General features: G+C 40.3%; 1 non-coding gene across 1 annotated transcript; it reads right to left on the reverse strand.

Moving 5' to 3' along the window:
- Positions 1-10,571: 10,571 nt before the first annotated feature.
- Positions 10,572-10,675, reverse strand: LOC148577586 (small nucleolar RNA R71). The gene has a single exon (XR_015904655.1). It is a non-coding gene; the product is annotated as a small nucleolar RNA R71 (small nucleolar RNA).
- Positions 10,676-11,744: the final 1,069 nt, after the last annotated feature.

The following is an 11,744-nucleotide window of genomic DNA, read 5'->3' on the forward strand; positions in this document are numbered from 1 at the left end:
TCATTCTTTCAATGGTTATAGGCATGCCTTGGCTTAACCACATTGGATTCTCCTCTTCCATTAGAACTTTAGCCTTTGCACACAACCTCCAAATGGTACTCGGATAGTACAACCAAGATCCGGCCGAATTCTTCTCAGCCAGCTTTTGAATGTCTTTTGCAAGGATTTCATGAACTCTTATCTCTCCTCCCACAATGATGCAATGCAACATCACGGCTCTCTCCCTGTTAACTTCTGAGGTGTTCACTGTGCCCAGAATTGATCTTTTCATCAACTCATACCATCCTTTTGCTTCCGGGGTGAGGTTACATCTCTTCAGATACTTATATTTGTTCTTGTCATCTCATTCCCACTCTGAGTTCTCCATACAAATATCTCTCGCAATCTCATCATAATCCTGATCTTCATTCAATCTTTGTTGGTATCCCGGTTCACTAAAGCGGACTGACTTTAGTCCCAAAACTTTCTTGATTGCATCCGAGCTAAAGTCTACTTCCACCCCCCGCACATAGCTCTTGTACGTTGGGGGCTCACGCATGTCAAGCCTTGAGACATTTGCATAGAACTCTCTTATGATATTGGCATTGATTCGGGTGGCTGGTGATGCAAGTTCCTCCCACCTCCTCTTTTGAATTTTGTCCTTCATTTCTTGGCATCCATCATCCGGCAACAAGAGTGGAATTTCAGGATAGATCTTTTTCTCGTTCATCCATTCAATTTGCATTTGATGGTACCGAGACTTGAATCTCCATTGGTCATATTCATGTGTGTCTTCCTCCACCATGGGGTCTTTCCCTTTTCTTCGTTTGGTTCTTGAGGAAGAGGCCATGATCACTTGGTTGGCTGAGTTTTTGTGAGGTTAAAGGGAGTGTGAAGAATGTTGGAGAATTTGATATGTGTTTGGAGCAAGAAGAAATTGAGACCGAGCTTGCTATGACAAGAAATGATGAAGGGAAGTTTAAATGGTTGGAGTTTAAAGCAAGAGAAATGTTGAACCGAGCTTGTTATGTTGAGGAGTGATGAAGGGAATGAAGTTTCCAAGGTTGGAGTGATTCGGTCATGTGCATGGCTTGAGGTGGTACGTTTGAGCAATGAAAGGCTAAGATGCAACTAGACACTATGGGGATCAAAGGTGTGCATGTAAGGATGAATGAAGACAAAGCTTGCTTCTTCACTTGCCTTTGCCGTGATCATTCTCAAGGAGTGGCAGATTTCTTTTTCGAAGCATGTGATGAGCTTTTGTCCTCATGCTATGCTTTCCTTTGTCTTGTCTCTTTCATTGAAGATTCTTTGACCACCTAGTCATCACAACATACATTAGTTTTGTCCAACTGTGGCAAGAGTATTCCTTTTATTAATATTATATGAATCATCAATTCTTATATCCAATTGAACCGTGACTCATCTTTGGAGGACACCAAACTTAATGTTTGATCATGTATGAAGAAATTGTGTCTCTTCCTCCAATTAGTGAAATCCCAATGTCACTCTTAGTTAAATGTTTATAAGAATTGCTTTCATCCTAATTTTCTTTTTCTCTTCTTTTTTTTTTTTTCATGAAGGGTCAATTGTGTCCCTAAATCGGTGCATCAAAGTTTGATGAAAACTAAACTTGTTTCTTGTCAAAGGGTACATCACAATTGATGCCTTCATTACCGAATAAGAATTTTTCATTTATAAGATTTTGGAAAATAACAATTGTATGATTATTGATGCATGAATTTCTAATTTTCATGAAGCTATGTGGACACCAAACTTTAGTGTTTGGCCATATGCTTTGTCAAGACACTCTAAGCTTGCAAAACAGAATTATTTGTAACGTTAGTTTAGTGTGCTTGAAGGCACACCAAACTTAGAATTCTCAGCATATGTTTCAAAACAGTGCATGCAGTCAATGGACATATTCATGAAAAGAGAAAAGAATTCATGCTCAAATGATCATAACTTATTGAATTTAAAATGACATGAATCCTAAATTATGGGTTGCCTCCCATGGAGCGCTCTTTTATTGTCATTAGCTTGACATTGAGGCTTTCTTTTATGGTGGTTGGTGCTTGTAGAGCCTCAATTTGTCTCCCCTGACTGTGATCCTCTTCTTTGTTCCCTGGTGTTCAATTTCAGCATGCTCTAATGAGAGTATGTTGCTGACAGTGTAGTAGTCCTCAGTTTGTTGGTTTGCCCCCAGCTGTTGATATATCAGTTGCACTTTGTCACCTTTGGAAAGCTCCTCTGTTGGGATCTTCCTGTTCTTCCAACCCCTTTTTGTTTTGTTTCTCCGTTTCATCTTTCCTTTTGTTGATCTTTCTTTTCTGGCCGTAGGCTTCCCTTGGGGACCTCTCTTCTCAGTGGCTAATACTCCAATATCTTCTTGGGCCTTTTCATCAGTCTGCACAATCCTTAGCCTTGGGATGTTGCTGTGACTCTCTTTGTCAGTTTCTTCCTTCAACTGTGATTCTCCCTTGTCAATTTTCATATAATCTTTCTTCTCCTTGCTAAATTGTGCCTCTGGTAATACCTTCAGAGTGACACTCTTATCATGCATTCTAAGAGTTAATTCTCCTTCCTCTATGTCTATGATAGCTCTAGTAGTGGCCAAGAATGGCCTTCCCAGAATAATAGAATCACCATCATCCCCTTCTGAATCTAGAACCACAAAATCTGCAGGGTATATGAAGTTGTCCACCTTGACCAGTAGGTTTTCAATCATACCCCTGGGGTATACTGTTGACTTATCTACTAGCTCTAGAGATATTTGTACTGGTTTAACTTCCTTTATATGCAGCTTTTTTACCAAGGAGGATGGTATTAAGTTGATACTTGCTCCTAGATCGCACATTGCTTTAGTGATGGTTAATTCCCCAATGGTGCAAGGTAGCAAAAAGCTCCCTAGATCTTCAAGCTTAGGGGGAAACCCTTTTTGAATCAAAGCCCTGCATTCCTCAGTGAGCAGTATGGTTTCTTTCTCATCCCAACTTCTTTTCTTGTTGATAAGCTCCTTCAAAAACTTGGCATACAGAGGCATTTGCTCAAGTGCTTCAGCAAAAGGAATATTGATTTCTAGCTTTTTGAAGGTTTCAAGGAACTTGTGAAAATGCTGGTCCTTGGTTTCTTTGTTGAACCTCTGGGGATATGGCAGTGGAGGTACAAAGGTTTTCTCTACTTGTTGCTTTTGATTCTTGGTTGGCTTTTCAACTGCTTCATTCCCTTTTTTTGGAATTTTCGGTTGTTCCCCCTTTGCTTGAGTTTGCTTTGAGGCTTCCTTGCTTGCCATTGCATCATCATCATTGGCTTCCTCTGTGTGTGTTGGCTGTTCCTCTTCTATTGGTCTTTTGCTGCTCTCTACTTGCTTCTTAGTAGTGGCATTATTGCTCATCAATGTTCTCCCACTCCTTAATTGTATTGCCTTGCATTCTTCCTTAGGATTTGGGATTGTGTCACTCGGCAGTGAGCTTGAAGGTCTCTCAAGAGAAATCTGCTTGGAGATTTGCCCCATCTATCTCTCTAGGCTTTTCAGGGATGCTTCCTGATTCTTGGTTACCATTTCCTGGTGTTTCAACATTTTGTCTATCACGGCCTCCAAGTTAGTGATTCTCTGGGCTTCAGGTGATACTTGAGGTGGGTTATGAGATGTGGGTGGTGGATGATAGGCATTTTGGTTGGTGGGTTGGTTATTGGATTGGTACTGGTTGGGGTTGGGGTAGTTGTTTTGAGGTTTTCTGTAGGGGTTTTGGTTGGTCTGCTGCTGGTTGTGGTTTTGGTTGCTTCTTGGGTTGTTTTGGTTTGAGTTCCTCTGCCATGGTTGTTGGTTTTGGGTATGATTATCTCCCCATCTGAGGTTTGGGTGGTTCTTCCAGGATGGATTGTATGTATCACCATACACTTCATTTGGTCCTTGGTTGTGCATATACTGTACTTGCTCTTGTTGTTGTTCTTCTTGAGTTTCTTCACTCTGTCCCCATGTGGTTGATGGTTGGCTAGTGTTAACTGCTGCAACTTGGAGACTATCAATCCTCTTGGCCATTTGCTCAAATTGTTGTTGAATTTGCTGCTGCATCATCTTGTTTTGAGCCAAGATTAAGTCCACTCCTTCTAGCTCCATTACTCCTCTTCTTTGTGATGGTTGGCGGTTTCTTTGATGAGCAAAGAAATATTGGTTGTTAGCCACCATATCAATGAGATTTTGAGCTTCCTCTGCAGTTTTTATGAGTTGCAAGGAACCTCCAGCTGAGTGATCAAGTGATTCTTGAGCCTTTAGGGTGAGTCCTTCATAGAAGTTCTGTAGCTTGTCCCACTCAGTGAACATTTCTGGTGGACATTTCCTCAGCAGAGCCTTGTATCTCTCCCATGCTTCATACAGATTTTCAGCATCCGATTGTGTGAATGTTTGTACCTCGGTTTTCAGCCTGTTAACCCTTTGAGGTGGATAGAATTTGGCTAGAAATTTAGTCACCAAATCATCCCAGCTAGTGATGCTTCCTTGAGGAAAAGTTTCAAGCCATTGTGCGGCCTTGTCCCTTAATGAGAACGGGAACAGCAGAAGCTTGTAGGTTTCAGGATTCATGCCATTGGACTTGACAGTGTCACAAATCCTTAAGAAGGTAGACAGATGTTGATTTGGATCCTCCAATGGTCCTCCCCCAAACGAGCAGTTGTTTTGGACCAATGTAATGAGTTGTGGCTTTAATTCAAAGTTATTTGCATTGACATTAGGGGTGAGAATGCTGCTTCCACAATGTCTAGCATTTGCAAAGGTATAGGAGGCCAGAACTCTCCTCTGGGGTGGATTGTTATTGTTGTTGTCTGCTCCACCTGGTGGATTGGTTGAATGTTCCTCCATATCTTGGAATTCTTCTTCTGATTCCTCTTCTCCAACAATATTTTTCCCTCTTTCCGCTCTTCTTAACCTTCTAAGAGTTCGTTCGTCTTGTTCATGAAAGATAGGTGTATTTCTTCTTGTACCTGACATACAAGCAGAACATAAGAAACACACAAACCAGTGACACTTCAATCTATTGCTAGAATGAAGTTTTAGTTAGCTTAAGCAAAAATTCAAACAGTTAGTGGGTTAATTGAAAATTAAAAGAACATAAAATAAAAAGAAAAAAATGCTAGATCTAGATCACCACCTCACTTAATCATTGTCAATCTAATCAATCCCCGGCAACGGCGCCAAAAACTTGATGGGATATTTTAGCGGAAAAACGAATTTCTCCAAAACACCCAAAACTAACCGGCAAGTGCACCGGGTCGCATCAAGTAATAATAACTCATGGGAGTGAGGTCGATCCCACAGGGATTGAAGGATTGAGCAATTTTAGTTTAGTGGTTGATTTAGTCAAGCGAATCAAGATTTGGTTGAGTGATTTGTGATTTGCAGAATTTAAATTGCATGGAAAGTAAAGGGAATGGGTAATTGACATGAAATTAAAGAGAACAGGAATTTAAATGCTGAATCTTAAAGAACAAGAAATTAAATGGCAGAAACTTAGAACGCAAGAAATGTAAATTGCAGAATCTTAAAGTGCAAGAAATGTAAATAGCTTGAATTGTAAAGGGAATTGGGAGTTGGATTTGCAGAAATTAAACGAGGGAAAGTAAATTGCAACCAACAGAGAAGTAAAAGAACACTTGGATTTAACCGGATCTAAAAACAGAATTGTAAATAAGCATGAAAACAGTAAACAGGGAATGGGAAATGGGGAATCCGGATCTCAGGACCCAAGAGACTAGATAACCAAGTCTAGATCTCAATGCCTTCCTAGATCCAACAAGAACAATTGCAAAGGAATTGTAAATTGCAAAGAAAGTAGATGAAGAACAATTAACAGAAATTAAATTCAATAAGCAGTAGAAGAAACAGAGAGATCTTCGGATGAGATTGAAACAGAATTCCTTCAATTCTCCACCCCAAGATCCAAGACAATTGCAATTGAAATTGAAAGAAATAAAACTAAGAGGAAGAGAGTGGAATTCTCCTTCCCCGAAACTAAGAAATTAAAGATCACTCAATATCCAAAGCTCTCCGAAAACTATTATGAAAACTCAAAAGGAAAGCTCCTCTAAGAACTTGAATTCTATCCTATTTATACACTTTCTTCAAATGATCTTCAAGCCTTGAGTTGGGCCTTTGCTCTTGGTGGAGTTGGGTTGAGAGAGGCCTTGGTTGATTGCTCTTGGAGTTTGGAGAGGAAACAAAGTGAACCAAGTGAACCGGGTTGGAGTTTTGCAAAAGTTTGAGTAAAAGTTTGAGTAAAAGTTTGAGGCAAACTTTTGGTCCAACTTTTCATATCAGCCCCCATGTTTTGCTGATACCCACGTTGGTGCAAAAGTTAGGGGTCTAACTTTTGCTCCAACGTTGGCCTTCCTTAGTGCACTTATGGCGCCAACGTTAGCCCAAAAGTTAGGGGCTAACGTTGGCGCAAACTTTTGCTCCCCCTTTGTGTTTTTCATGTGCCAACTTTAGCCCAAAAGTTAGAGGCTAACGTTGGTGCAAACTTTTGGTGGCCAGGGGGTGTTTTTCTCATGCCAACGTTAGCCACAAAGTTAGGGGCTAACGTTGGTGCAAACTTTTGGTGCCCAGGGAGTGTTTTTCTCATGCCAACGTTAGCCACAAAGTTAGGGGCTAACGTTGGCGCAAACTTTTAGTGCCCAGGGAGTGTTTTTCTCATGCCAACGTTAGCCACAAAGTTAGGGGCTAACGTTGGCACAAACTTTTGGTGCCCAGGGAGTAACTTTCATGTGCCAACGTTAGCCCAAAAGTTAGGGGCTAACGTTGCGGCTAACATTTCACCCAAAAGTTTGTGCAAAAGTTTGAGGCTAACTTTTGGTCCAGCTTTTTGCTTCCTGGTTCATTTTCACTTATTCCATTGTCCTCTCTTTACTCCTAGCCATTCCTTCTTGCTTCAACCTTTCTCCAAGCTTTCTTCACCTATCATTAATCAACCAAACACATCAAAGCTATGCTTAAAATCATGAGATATTCATTTTATCATAATATGTGACAATTATAGCCTAAAACCTCATGAAATAGCATGAATTCATACATGGTTGATTCAATCAAAGGAAGCATGAAAATCTACCCAAATTAGCTTACTTGTAGCTCAAGAAAGTACACAATTCAAGTGAAAATAAAAGAAAAAGACTAGTGAAACTAGGCTAAGATGACTTGTCATCAGGCAACATGGGGAAAAACCCCAGAGTGAATTACCATCTCAAGTAAAGGAGGAACCGTCGAGCTAGCGACGATAAAAGAGCGCTCTGTTGGGAGGCAACCCAACCTCAGGTAGTTTCCTTTTCATCTTTATTTCAATAAGGATCATAAGTTGTTTCCCCTGTATTGTGAGGAGCTAAGTTTGGTGTTCCACACCAAAACAATTCAAGAGTGAAAGTGTGATTCTACGTTTGGTGTTCCACCAAAGGAATCACACTCCATTCCCAAAGCACATTGCTAGCTCCAATCAATCAATGGAAACCACTTAGATTTAGATAGATTTTAGTTGATAATTGTTTTGTTAAACAACAAGATATGAGGTTCTCTGCATATATGCAAGGTTCTGTACTGGGCAAGGAACTAAGTTTGGTGTTGACACACCAAATTAAGTTCAGAAGTCACAAGCATACATGCAAGCTAACTATTTCTCAAGTGCTTTGGGAACAAGCAACTTTCAATAACTTTGCAGGAATCTTATGAGGAAATGGTGCACCTTCACCCAAGGAAGTGAGGTAGCAAAGACCAGGATGATGACAAAAAGGGGGCAACTAGAAACCATCTCCTAAAGGTTGTATTGTCACTTAATTCCATGTACTTAGAATGTTGAAAACTGGAAGTCCAAATGCAATCTTGATTAATAGTTAAATGTTAGTTTAAACCTTTTTAAATTCTGTCTTTTAAGTTTTTTGTTGAAGAGGTCTATGTTTGCTAGTCTTCATGTCATTGCATCCTTACTTTGCTTACTTGTATGCTTGTCCTTTAGAATCAAATGAAAGGAGTATGAGTGCTTTAAAAGACCAGAGAGGAGTTCATACTATGGAGTAAGTTCATGAGTTTATGGTATAGTCATAAGTTAGCTAAGTTGGTTCAACTACCAGGTGGGTGGACAACTATCTGTCATGAATACTATGCTTAAGACACACCCCATGAGACTAGCTAAATAAGAAGATCCTAGTAAGAAAAAGGGAAAGAACAATAAAGGTTAAAAAATAAAAGAAAAAGAGTGAGCAATAAGGCTAGACACCAATGGTTTTAATCTTGAGGCATGTGTTTGTGGTGCTCCTGTGTGAGGGATCTACTTGGATGAATAAACTCTTAGGGGTGCCTTATCACTTGGTAACTTGGGTTAACTAACTTGGGATTATCAGCTGAAAGTCCACTATCAAGAGTAGCATTCACTACAGAGCATTTAGTAACCCAAAGAGGTGCTGGACACCAAGGTCTCAAGAAAAGAAAATAAATAAACTATATGCCTGTGGTGTGTATGTATGGGGGAAAGAGACTTGAGGGAGTAAGTCCTTAGGGGTGTCTTAACACCTAGCACTTTGAACCAACTGGTTCGGGAGTGTTGGCTGAAAGCTTATCTTAAAGAGTCGCCCCTTTACAGAGCACTTAGCCTAAGAACACAAATAAGCCCTGAAATAACAATAAAAGGATCAATGAATAAAAGTCTCATGAGATGCAATCACAGTGAGTATTCTAGGACATGATAAAGGTCTGAAAGCCAGGAATGAACCTAAGTTGCTATGCATGAAACCACCATGTATAGGGAGCCTCTTGGCATAGAACTACTCTCTGTATTTTACTTTCTCTGCACTTCTAGTTTCATCATGTATTCTCCATCTTTGTTTTCATTTTCCAGAGCTATGAACAACTAAACCCCTTTCATTGGGTTAGGGAGCACTGTTGTAATTTGATGAATTAATACTAGTTTTAATTATTCTTCTTCTATCTTTCCTCTTGATTTTACTTGAAAGCTTTCGATCTTCATCCAATTGGGTAGTTATCTTCGAAAAGAAGCTATTCAAACTTGGATCTCTTCTGAACCTTGAAAGACGAATGAAGAGATCATGCTAGAAATGCTTTTTCATGCTGGACCAAATTGGGTTTGGATGGATATGTGACTATAATCCTCTCAATACTTGATTTGGGAAATGCATGTGGTATAATCAGTGACCATACTTCATCTCTTCTCATGAGCAATTGACCAAGGAATTGGCTATTGATCAAGATTTGAGAGATTGAATTACAAGGAATTGTAATTCGATCACTTAAGATTGCCAAGGAGATCAATGAGTGCATTGATTGAGGAAGAGATGAAAATGAAATTGATCCGGAGAATGCAACATCTCCTAAGCCCAATGAACTCCCCATTTCTGATCTTACCCATTCTCTTTAATTTCTGTCATTTACTTTTATGAGCAATTACCCCATTCCCATTTAAGCTTCTGCAATTTACTTTCCGTCATTTACATTCAGCTCTTTATTTTTAGCATTTACTTTTCTGTTATTTACTTTCCCGCCATTTAATTTTCTGCAATTCTCAACCCAAATTCTGATTCGCTCAACTAGAACATTCCTCTAACTAAAGTTGCTTGATCAATCAATCCTTGTGGGATTCGACCTCACTCAATTGTGAGTTTTTACTTGACAAAAAATTCGGTACACTTGCCGAAGGAAATTTGTTATGAGACAAGTTTTCCGTGCATCAAGTTTATGGCGCCGTTGCCGGGGATTGATTGTGCATCAACAATGATTAAATTGTTGGATAACTAGATTGAGCATTTTATTTTTGTTTGATTTAATTATTCGTTTGAGTCATTTACTTTCTGTTTTAGTTAATTTCTTCCCTTCCCCCCTACTTTTTCTTTGTTATTTACAATTCATTTTACTAACCCACTAACTGTTTGATATATTGCATCACTCACACTAACAGTCATTTTGATAGAAATACTTTCTGCATCTATTTTCCTTGCTTGAACTTGTTGGTTGTATGACAGGGAGAAGAAGCGGGGCTTCAACTTCCTTTGATTCTGAACCTGAGAGAACCTTCTTTAGATTAAGGAGGGAAGCAAGAGGAAAAATAGTAATTGGTGCTGAGGAAGAGGAGGAATACTTTGAACCAAACATGGAAGAAAACATGGAAGACCATCGTGAGGAAGAGACTCACAACCATGGCGGAGGAGGTCGAGCAAATCATGCTGGGGAGGATAGAAGAGTTTTAGGCTCTTACATCAATCCAAACCCAGGAAACTGTGGAAGTAGCATTCAAAAGCCAACCATCCATGCCAACAATTTTGAACTGAAGCCACAGCTCATCACCTTTGTTCAGAACAACTGTTCGTTCGGAGGGAGTGTCCAAGAGGACCCCAATCAACATTTAACCACATTTCTGAGAATATGTGACACAGTGAAGTCTAATGGTGTTCATCCTGACGCCTATAGACTGCTCTTATTTCCATTCTCACTCAAGGATAAGGCAGCCAAGTGGCTGGAGTCTTTCCCAAAGGAGAGCTTGACAACTTGGGAAGATGTGGTGAACAAATTCTTGGCAAGATATTACCCCCCTCAACGAATCAATAGGCTGAGAGCTGAGGTCCAAACTTTCAGGCAACAAGATGGTGAGACTCTGTATGAAGCATGGGAGAGGTTTAAGGACCTGACAAGGAGGTGTCCACCTGACATGTTCAACGAATGGGTGCAGCTGCACATTTTCTATGAAGGGCTCTCTTATGAGTCAAAGAAGGCCGTAGACCATTCATCCGGAGGATCTTTGAACAAGAAGAATACCATTGAGGAGGCCATAGATGTCATTGAAACTGTAGCAGAGAATGACTACTTCTATGCTTCCGAAAGAGGGAACACTAGAGGAGTGATGGAGCTAAACAATGTAGACGCTCTGCTGGCTCAGAACAAGCTCATTACCAAGCAGCTGGCTGACCTAACCAAGAAGATGGAGAGGAACCAAGTAGCAGCAATCACCACTTCATCAACAACCCAAGAAGGAGTGAATGAAGAAGCAAAGGGAAGTCGGGAGCAAGTCAACTACATTGGGAATTCACCTAGGCAAAACCATGATCCATACTCCAAGACCTACAACCCTGGATGGAGGAATCACCCAAACTTTGGGTTGGAAAATCAACAAGACCAAAGCCTGGATCAAAGACGCCCAAATCCCAACAATGCAAGCCACCAACATTTCACATCTAGACCATATCAACACTCCCATAACAACACCTCTCCACATCCAAATCAAAACCAAAATAACTTACCTCATCCTTCAACCTCTAATCCCAATCTACAATCATTTGATGACAGACTCTCAAGGATTGAGAATCTACTTGAAGGCATAGGCAAAGAGATTCAAGATAGTAAAGCGTTCCGAGAAGAAGTGATGTCCAATATGCAGAATCAGGATGCTGCCATCAAGAAACTTGAGACACAAATTGGCTACCTATTCAAGCAAATTTCCAGCCACAACTTTCGCAGCAATACTAGCTCAACACAAAGGGAGGAGTGTCAAGCTATCACCCTTCGGAGTGGGAAGGAACTGAAGGAAACCCCCCAGAAACCACAAGAAAAGGACTCAGATAAAGAGGAAGAAGAGCAGGATGGAGCTCAAGTTCCTAATCTGAGTGCACAAAAAGGGGAAGGAGTACTGAAACCAGACGTACCAAGAGTCCCATATCCTCAGCAATTAAAGAAGAAGGGGGATGACAACCAGTTTTCGAGATTTTTGGAGATCTTCAAGAAA

This window comes from Arachis ipaensis, chromosome B1, assembly GCF_059453495.1.
Source record: "Arachis ipaensis isolate K30076 ecotype BB chromosome B1, ASM5945349v1, whole genome shotgun sequence".
In the NCBI taxonomy this organism is placed as follows: domain Eukaryota; kingdom Viridiplantae; phylum Streptophyta; class Magnoliopsida; order Fabales; family Fabaceae; genus Arachis; species Arachis ipaensis.